This window comes from Prosopis cineraria, unplaced genomic scaffold (genome assembly GCF_029017545.1).
Source record: "Prosopis cineraria cultivar Desert tree isolate PC_DT_omini unplaced genomic scaffold, ASM2901754v1 PC9, whole genome shotgun sequence".
NCBI classification, from domain to species: Eukaryota; Viridiplantae; Streptophyta; class Magnoliopsida; order Fabales; family Fabaceae; genus Prosopis; species Prosopis cineraria.
Window position 1 is genome coordinate 20,137,744 of NW_026555340.1, and position 10,807 is coordinate 20,148,550.

The 10,807-nt window shown below is 31.9% G+C and overlaps 1 long non-coding RNA gene across 1 annotated transcript; it reads left to right on the plus strand.

The window, feature by feature from the left end:
• The first annotated feature begins 3,692 nt into the window (after positions 1-3,692).
• On the plus strand, positions 3,693-4,738 carry LOC129319245 (uncharacterized). Its single transcript, XR_008595467.1, has 2 exons — positions 3,693-3,849; positions 4,217-4,738. It is a non-coding gene; the product is annotated as an uncharacterized LOC129319245 (long non-coding RNA).
• Positions 4,739-10,807: the final 6,069 nt, after the last annotated feature.

Here is a 10,807-nt window from a genome sequence, read left to right on the forward strand (position 1 = left end):
AGTAAAAATCATTGAGGAAGTGGTCGGCACTGTTTTAAACAAAAGTCCAAGTGAGAGAAAGAGGGGTGAGGGGATGGAGAAAGTAGCATACAAAGGGTTGATTGGTCTTCGACCTAATCATTAGTCGTTGTGTGTTTATTAATTATTAGTTACTCATTCAATTTCAATTTATACGACATTTGTTTTATAAAATTAGACATATTAATAAAGTTTATTAAATATATTTTATAATTTTATTTTTAAAAAATATAAATATAAATTGTTAAAAACACTCTTCATTTAATATAATTTTATTTGTGAAGAATTAAATAGAGAGAGAAAATATAATAAAGAGGGAAGGATAATACTCCCTTCATTTCTATATATAAGAGAAAAAAGTTGTATAACACAATTTAAAAAAGTTAGTTAATCATAATAATTATGTCTGAAAATAAAAAAATTAGATTAAAATGCCCTATGTTCATCAACATAAGTATGTATTAATTATTTCTTGTTAATGTAAATTATGAGGGACAATTTAAAAAATGTGTAACAAAAACTTATTAAAATATGTGATTTTACTTATATAAAAAAACAAGTTAAAAGTAGTAGTTTCTTTTATAAATAGAAATGAAGTAGTACTAAAACAAGTATAATTAATGAAATTTTATTTTTATTAAAATGTTTTATAGTTTGGGATATTAAATCATCCCTAAAAATGTTTTATAAATTAGGAGGGGAGAGTAATTAATTATTACTTTTTTATAAAAGAGACGAATAAATTAAAGATGAAGGGATGATCCATTTCGTCAATAGCAAGTTGTCTCAGCAGCAATATCATTTCCCTGCGGGCCTAACTCCCAAGGTTCAAACCTTGCTTTGTTACTTAAGTGTGTGTTTAAATTTAGCCAACGAAAGTGTGGCGCAGTTGGTCAAGAACTTAGCCTTTATCCCATAAGGGTGAAGGTTCAGATCATGTTGACTAATGTGAGCCACTTGTTGGTGGGCGATTTGTAATTCCTCCCACAAATTCTTAAAGAGGTTGGGAGGTCTGCCCTGACCCTAGTCGTTTATCAGCATCTACCCAATCCAAAACTTATTTTTATCCCAAAAAAAGAGATGATCCATTTCATACTAAACAGCTCATTCATTCATACCCAATAAAATGAAAATCTATAATACATGTCATTTTCCTGCCTCATAGTCAAACCCTAACACGTTTGATTTAAGGATAAAGAAGAAACAAGTACTCATAAAATTATCAACCATGAATATTTAGTATCCTAAAATGAAAAAAGTAATGAGTGATTATAACGTTATTTAAATTGATATAATAGTGAACAAATCGTTAATTTGCTCTGACATTCGTTAATTTCTGATATTAAATGTTGAGTATGTTTAATACCTACCGATGTTGATTACTCTAATTGTCACATGCGGAGCAAAGACACAACATTCTAAAAAGACACATAAGCAATAAAAAATTAATATTTGTTTTTCATGTGGGTGTCACATAACATTCTAGAGGTCTTTTTTTTCCTTTTTTTTTTTTTTGTCTTTGAATAAATTGACCGACACCACAAAGGAGTGAAGGACTTCAATCTTCGGAAAAGAAATTATAGTATCTACCCAGAGGACACAATGCAGTAATGAAACCAATAGGAGGATTTCCTGTAATGGATAATGTCATTGCTATCCTCAGATCCACAATATATAAATATGCCTTATTTATTCTCTTCCAAACCTAATTATAAAACACCTACTAAAAGCAATAGTTTTTAAATTTCTTTTTAATATATATATTTTCTAGTATAAATCACTTTGCAAAGCATATGAAACATTAATTTATATTTTTTTTGGATATGTCCTTTAATTTATTAATATATCAGAAGAAAAGAGCTTCACACACAATTTAATGGTTTTAACCAAGGGTAATTTAGATAAAAATCAAAACAATAATTAGTTTTAATTTTTTTTAAAATTTTTGTGATTTGGTCAAAAATGGTGTGTAAATAAAATCGGAGGGGAAGTATATATATATATATATATATTTAGTGCAATGTGTGTGACATGTTAATAGTAATTTTTCAATATAGAAGTCCTAAGTATCAACTTCTTTTATTAGTATATATCTTCAACATTTTGGTCTATATAACATATCATTTCTGCATTACAAGAAAAAAACTAAATCTACTTGCAAACTCATTGCTCATACTTGCAATTTGCCAACTTTCAAATTTCTGGTATTTAAATCACTTTAACTAGATTGTAAATTTAATTAAATGAAGTTTTGTTTTGGCTAAAAAGAGAGCTGTTAAATGAGGTTGAAAATCATTTCATTTGAGTTAGAAATTATAACTTCTAAACTTGAAAAACCTGCTAATATTGAGTGGGAAATTTTAGTCACAAAATAATTTTTATTATAGAAAAGGACCATGGAGCTCCTTGGAATAGATATTATTGATGCCCTTCTTATCTTGGCTTCAAGCCATTGATAGTGTTAGGGGTATTTTAGTCCCACAAAATTTTTATTATAGAAAAGTACCGTGGTTCTAAAATTTAATTTTAACTTCCTGGAGTCCCAAAAGGTTATTTTTCATTTTTGCAGGTCCTTTTTTATGATTTTCCCTGTATTTTTCAATGCTTTGATGGATGACATAAAAAGATATATAAATATTTTTATAACATAAATCAATTATCTTCTTATTATTAAAATGAAATGCGTGGCCTAGCCTTGTGTATGTTGTAGGCCTTGGACATCTTTTTCTTACCAAAAAAAAAAAAAAAGCAATGCGTGGTGGAGAATGGTCAAAGAGGCGACAGATTTCGGTGGATAAAGTATTCCGATGGTTTTTTTTTAAAACATGATAAAGTATATAATTTTTAATTAAAAAAATACATAATTTATTTATTAATGCAAGTAAATAACAAAGACTCATTGATGATGTAGTATATATACATTATTGTATGTCTTAATTGGATTAATTCAAAATACTCCAACTTCGGCTGTTAGAACCCAGAACGATCTTACCTGTTATATACATTATTGCTTTTCTTTCACCATACGTCCCCCCTTTCTTCTGTTTCTCTGTTATTTTTCAACGTTTGCGGCAGAATATTAACTATAATAATAAAAAATAATGGCCGACCAATTGATTAACAAATTATTTTTATTCACTTATTAATTATCATAATTAACTTATTTTAATACCTAAGTTTATAAAAAATAAATTTTAAAATATCTATATCTGTTCATTTTATGAACTTAGGGTCTATAAATTTCAGCATTGTAAAATGTAACTCAAGTATTGTACTACCGTTGTATTAACCAACGAGTATGATTGCGTTAGTAAAAGAGATTATTTTGAGTAGGATAAAAAAAAAACACAGAGAGAGATTATTTTGAATCATTATTAATAGAAAAATTTATATTTAATAATTGATCATATCTCAAATAAAATTGCATTTAATAGGAATTCTATTTTATTAGTATACCGCAATCTCAGTTGTTACGAGTTTATTATCCAAATTAAATTGATTGATCAATCTCATGTAAGTTGTTTAATTTTTTTTTTGGGCCAAAATGTGAGTTGTTTAATTAAGTGATTATAATTACGGGGAAAGCTTTTGTAAGGTGGTCACAACTTGGCTTCAAAAAGACTGAAATTAGTCTGGATTAGGGAAAACATTGTTCAATTAGCCTTTGACACATGCAATATTAATCTTACAGAGAGCCCTATACCTTCACGTCTTTCTCCCTCCGGCTATAAATATACCTCTATTCCCAAAGGCCGCTACACTCACCCACGCAGACACACGCCGGAAACTAATAAACAACTGATCGACCGGCCGCCGTTGCTTGCCCTGCAGGTAGGCTCATCCCCTATATATATATATATATATATATATAGATTCATTCAATCTATCATCTTTGGATCGTCTCTGGATCGTCTCATTCTTTGTTTTAGCTTCTTGTTGTGTTGATGAAACTGCACCTTTATGTTTCTGAATCGATCCAACCCTTTGACCCTACTGCCACCATCATCTGTAGTCGGAAATCAACGGCCGCCGTCTCCTCCTCTCCGTGGCCTGCCGTCACAGTAGTCACTGCTCTGTCACGTTCTTGCCTAGGAATTATCTTGAGAATTGCACCATGACTTTCTGATTTAAAACCGTCATATATAAAACTACTTCATGGAGAAAGTTAATTTGTCTCATATAATTTGTGTTATTGCAGGATGAGTTCGAATAGCAAGCGTGACTCCAAGAAGCTATTGAATCCCATCAGAGAAAGCCTGAGCTATGGGAGTTATTTTGGCACTTCATCAACAAGTGGTTCTTCTTCTTCATCATCTGCCACTGCCAAGAACACTTCATCGAATGCGAATGGCTCAACCTCAACCTCAACCTCAACCCCAGCAGGGAGCTAGCCTCACCACCGACAAGATCAATATCCTCCGAAAAAACATGGTCTATCAACGTATTCCGCTGCCGCCGCCGCCTGGCAAGACCATGAAAATCTGAAAATCATAGTTCTTAAACCTCTTCGTCCGTACCAGTCATTTCAACTTTCCCTTCACTCCTTTGTCTCTTAAAACTCTATGTGTGTCTTTCCAGTACTTGGTAGAATGATATTAATAAGGGAAAGTGGTCTCTGTTTCCAGTGTTTAGCTGGATGCTAGTTATCAATAAATTAGTGGTTTCTTGTTCTGTTTCACTGTTTGTAAGCCGATCTTGTAATTTAATAAGCTTTTATCAAGTTTTCATGTTGGTCATAACAACACGCGCTTGATGATTTCCCCGTCTTCCCACCGTGTGGACCACCGTCGACCGCGACCGCCGCAGATCACCACCGGCCACCACTAGGTATCTGCGCTCCGACATCGTTGGATGTTGAGAACCATAATTAGTAGTGAAAGATAGGCCCACCTTACCTAAATCTGTTATTAACTATCACGAAATAGCCTCAAATAATTATTAACATTATTTCCCCAGTTTTTCCCGGTATTCTTTCATCTTATCGCCGTCTTTCAATCGATCATCCTGAATCAACACAGAAATGATAATAAACCAGCCGGCCGAACCGGAAACAAAACAAACAAATCCAGAAACAAGATTCAGATGAACAAGGAATTAACGGAAACCAGAAATGAGATCCAGAGGAATCATATAGACATGTCCTTTATATTCACGGCAAGCAGGCCGGTGTTGCAGGGGCAGACGGAGAGGCCGTCGGCAACCTGTCCCCGGCCGATCAATTTTCGGCAGAAGTGGCTGTCGCCGGTGGAGCTGGAAGAAGAGGATAGAAAGGTCGGTGATGAACGAAGAAGAGAGAACTGAGAACGATGGACCATGGAAGTTGTATTTCAATTTGCTTATTACTAATACAATTAAAAGTAAGTAATAGTTTTCTCACTTTAAAAATTATGAGAAATGGTGCCAAATATCTTCACCTTCTTCCTTAGACATTTAAATATGCAGAAATAAAAGTAAAATATTTGGTTAATGCACTATATATATATATATATATATATATAATTTCAGAGTCACTGGTCAAACAAATCAAGATCATGTATATAATTGATAAAAGATTATTAGTTAAGTTGTGTGTGTATTTATTGAGTTATCTTTTCCTTCCAGGTGAAAATTTCAAAAAGGTTATTTGAGGGGATGACATTGTGATTTATGAAGGTACAACCGATAAAATGTTCTTGTTAAAAATGACACCACAAAATAAAAAAAAAATTAACTTAATGACAAATTGTGATAGTTATCGTATAAAATTAAAATTAAAATTAGTATACAAATAAACAGTAGTACGAATATTATATTCTTAATATATCACCCTGGAGGTAGAATCTTTTGGTGGTCCCATGCTCCACTTTTCATTGGATATGAGTGAAGCCCGTAGCTCATCCAGTTAGGAGGTACTAACCCCTCACCTACCAACACTTCCCGTTCAAAACCCCATAAAAAATCCCCACGAAGCCAGAACAAAACCTTTGATTCTCACATTTTTTATTTTTGTTAGAACACCTCGTCTTTTGTTTGTTGTGAATAGGTATTTTTTTATTAAAAATAATTTTATTTAAAATACAGTCAATAATTAATTGTAAGCATAACATCTACTAAGAATTTAAATCTTAATTGATTACATTATAAAAAATTAGTTCCTTTCACCAGATTCAACCATTGTTAGCAAGCATCTCAGGTTTTAAATAAGGGGAAAAATCTCCTTTAACATGATCCTTTTGTAAGAATTATTGGAGAATACTAAAACGCTACAAGTTACAAATTTTAACTTTATTCATAGTATTACTTGATGATAATTGATTTTCGCGCGCTGGCAAGAATTATATGTTGGGAAATTCTCTCTATGTTTTACTTTATTTCTTTTTCTTTTCTTTTTTTTTTTGAAAAAATATACTTGCAGGTCGTTACAGTTTTACTCAATTTTAAATTAGTTCCTTGCAGTTTATTTTATTTCAATCACGCCCTTATAGCTTCATCTATTATATATATTGACCCTTGAAGATTAAAATTAATAATAAATTATTAAATTTTACAAAAAAATACTATTGGAGTTTAAAAAAAAATTAATTTAATATTTTTAGCCAAAAATGAAAAAAGAAAATTTGATTTAATCCATTGTTTATATTTTTATTATAATTGTTTATGAAAATTTTATATGTATAAAAAATATTTAAAAGACAACCTAATTATATAAATTTTTTATTATAAAAATTAAATGACTAATTCTAAAGTCATATAATCATTTAATAAAAATATAAAATTTTTTAATTTTAAAAAAATGTAAGGATTTTAACTTTCAGATATTAAAAAATTTAATTAATTAACTATAAGAATTTAATTAAAATAAAATAAATTGTAAAAATTTAATTTAAAATTAAATAAAATTGTAAGGATTCACAAATACGTTTTCCCTTTTTTCCCATTAAAAAGTCATCTTCCAAAAGCTGAGCTTTGTCTTACCGTAACATTAGTGAGCTTCTGAATATACATTTTTGGTTAAAATAATAAAAAAAAAAAACGAGAGCTCATTGTCCTGACGTCCAAGTCCAATTACATTTGGGCCCACTGAGGCATTAACAAGGCTGTACAAACCCGAGTCACCTTGTTCACCAAACCCTCTTCACCCGAGTCAATGTTTTTTAAAGCTCAGTTTTTTTCTCAAATATCAAGGAACTCCATTGATCTTAAATTATAAGAAATTTTTAAATAAAATTTTATATATAAATAAAACTTATTAAATACACTTTACAAATGTATTTTTTAAAATAAAAATATAAACTTTTAAAAATATCATTTATTTAATACTTCATTAATAAAACAATATTGAGGAAAGAAAATATACATGGTAAGAATAATATTAAAAAAATATAATTAATAAAATATTATTTTTTATCAAAATATTTTATATATTGAGACATTGAATTTTTTCTAAAAGTATTTTATAATTTAAAATGGAGGGAGTATGTCTTTTGGTTTTGGTTTTTTAATTGATCAAAAATCCATTTATTAAAAGTTTATTTAATAAAAAATTAATTTTGTAAAAATTAATTATTGTTATAAAATTTGTGTTTAAATAATTTTTTAAAAAGTTAGTTTGATAAATTAAAAATTGTTGGGATTGTACATACATTTTTCCATTTATATATGGATCTAAAATTTAACAAAAATCAATACTATATAAAATCTCATAAGTCGAATTACCTTTATGCTATGTTTAGATATACATGAATTTAGATTTATATTTAAATTTGAGCCAAATCTATTATTTGAATAACTAAAAATGTATGAATTTGTTCGCTCAAATCCAAATCTAAGTTCTCTTTTAATCTCTTTGTAATTTGAAATCCTTTCTAAACTTTTATTATTTCAAATTCTAACTCAAGCTTTTTTATAATTTGACCAAAATGCATGAAGGCTTGATCGACTTGCTAATAGTAATTAGATTGAACCACCAAATTTGACAGAAACAAGTTATCACTGTTGACTGGGACAGGATGATTGACTTCCACCGGGATTGGATCAATAGCGATGGACTCGATGGCCAACTTCCTTAGGTATCGATCGATAATGATGACGGGGCATGGACTGTTGACTTTTGCTGGGATCAAATCGACGATGACGACGGGTGCCAAACGACCAACTTCCACCGACACCAGACCGAAGATAAGGATGGGAACTAGACGATTGACTTCCACCGGGACCAAACTGATGGCCACTATGGAGATTGGATCGACAAGGATGATAGGGATTGGACGGCCGACTTCTACTGAAATCAGACCTACGACTACGATGAGGATCAGACGTTCGACTTCTATTAGGATCAGACAAAGGTAATGATGGGGACCAAATGGCCGACTTCCATCGACACCGGATCGATGTCGACAATCAAAACTGGACGATCGACTTCCACCGAACTAAACCTACATTGATGACAAGGATCGAAAGTCCAACATTAACCTGATAAGGACCAAACAATCGCCTTTCGTCGCCATGCCTTCAGTTTGGTAGCCATCTCTATTGGTCCAATCTGGTGTCAGTGGAAGCCAACCATTCGGTCCCCATTTTTGGTGTTCGATCCCGATGAAAGTCAACCGTGCTGTCCCATCATCGGTGTCGGTTAGGTCTCGATGGAAGTGACCTTCCGGTCCTCGTCGTAGCTGTTGGTCCAATCCCTGTGAAAGTTGACCATCCAGTCCTCGTTGTAGCTGTTGATCCGGTCCGGGTAGAAGTTGGCTATCTAGTCCCCGTCATCGCCGCTAGTCCGGTCTTGGTGGTAGTCTATCATCCGGTCTTCATTGTAGCCGTCAATCTGATCCCTATAGAATTTGACCATTTGATGCCTGTCGTCATCATTCCAAACTCAGTGGAAGTTAGTTGTTAGGTTCTTATTGTAGCTGTCGGTCCAGTCCCGATGGAAGTCAGCTGCCCAGTCCCTGTCGTCACAGTCAGTCTAATCCAGATCCCTGTGAAAGTTGACCATTTGGTTTCCATCGTCATCGCCAGTCTAGTCTTGGTGGTAGTCAGTTGTCCTGTCCTTGTTGTCGCCGTCAGTTTAGTCTTGGTAGTAGTCGGCTGTCTCGTCCCTGTTATAGTAGTCGATTTGGTTTGGGTGAAAGTTGACAATTTAGCCCTCGTCGTCATCACCATTGTCGGTCTGGTCTCGGTGGAAGTCAGTCGTCGGTCCCTATCGTCGCTATCGGTCCAGTCTCGGTGGAAGTCAACCGTTCCATCAGCATCATTGCCACGATTTGGTCCCAGTAGAAGTCGGAGGTCCCGTCTCGGTTGTCACCGTGCCATAGTCCCAATTAACTTTGTTTGTCTAATCTCATTAAAAGTTTGGTCATTCGAATTGTTGAGTTTAACAAATTTTTTTAAGTTTCTTTTAAATTCAAATATGAAATTTAAAATTTAAAATTTTACTTTAGATCAAAACAAATATTTTTAATATTGTAATTTAAAATTTTTTATATCATTCAAATGAAGAATTTATAATCTATGAATTTCAAATGTGAGATTTTAAATATTAAATTTTAAATTTAAATTCTCAATTTAAATTCACACATCCAAACACAACTTTAAATCATTGAAACTGATTTTCGTATACTAAACATTACTAATTATAAAATTTTAAAATATTTTAATAACTGTTTTCTAAAAATTATACAGAATCTTCCACTTGATCATGCAGTTTTAGTTATAAAAAAAAGCACACAATTTTAAGCAACTGTAATATTTGCTTTTACAAAACGCGCAGAGATAAAATACTTAAATGTTGACATTGTTTGATCATTGATGTGATGTTGAAAGTTATGGGATTTTATATTTGAAAGTTTGGGGAATAATTTACGCGCAAACAAGACTTGTTAAAACCTTTTTATTACTATTTTGTATTGATATCGATTTGATTTCTTCTTTGGGAAAAGAACTTTTTTGTTTGACCAAAAAGTAAAAAGGCAATTTTTGAACCAAAGAATGCATGGAGCTGTAATACGGTGTCTCAGGGACTGTGAGTGGTCCATACTTCTTCCGCCCGAATTGTCGAACGTGTCTCTGTCTCTTTCTTTCTTTCTTTCTTTTCTCTTTTTTTGACAATATCATTTGAGTCAATATAATTTGCGGGAAAGCTTAATTAGTCTCATCTGATTGAATGTGTTGCTAAAGTAGCTTAACGAAAGAGATTTCACAACTTCTCAATTTCTCACACCACACATTTATTTCTTCCCATTTTTTCCGTCATCACCAGCGATTTATTATAAAAAGATGGGAAAATCACCAAGAGGTTTTATAGAAGGAACTTAATTTCCAAAAAAGTCACATGAATAATAAAAGTAACTTTGAATTCTTATGGGTCTTAATTATAAATAAGTTTTGGAGTACATTTACAAAAATACCCTTACCAAGATTAAACGAACATTAGGAGAGTTTTTTTTAATAAGGGCATTTTGATAAATATACACCAAATCTTATTTACAATTAAGGCTTGTGGGATTGAAGAGTTCTTTTTGCATTTCGTGGGACTTTTTAAAAATTAAATTTTCTTCTATACAACCTTAGTAATTTTCCCGAAGGTGGAGCGATGCGAGTAGACAATGCACATTAATTTATGATTGCAAGCATCAGATACTAATTTTGTTGTTTCTAATTTGAACAGATTTCAAAACCATCAAGCTTGTGTTTGTTTTGTTGGTAGCTAGTGAGGATTCCAAAGCAGCACATCAAATTATAAAAGCATGTCTCTATGTTCGTTGGGTCAAACATCCATTGAATTGCTTCGAAACTTAAAATCAAGCACAGC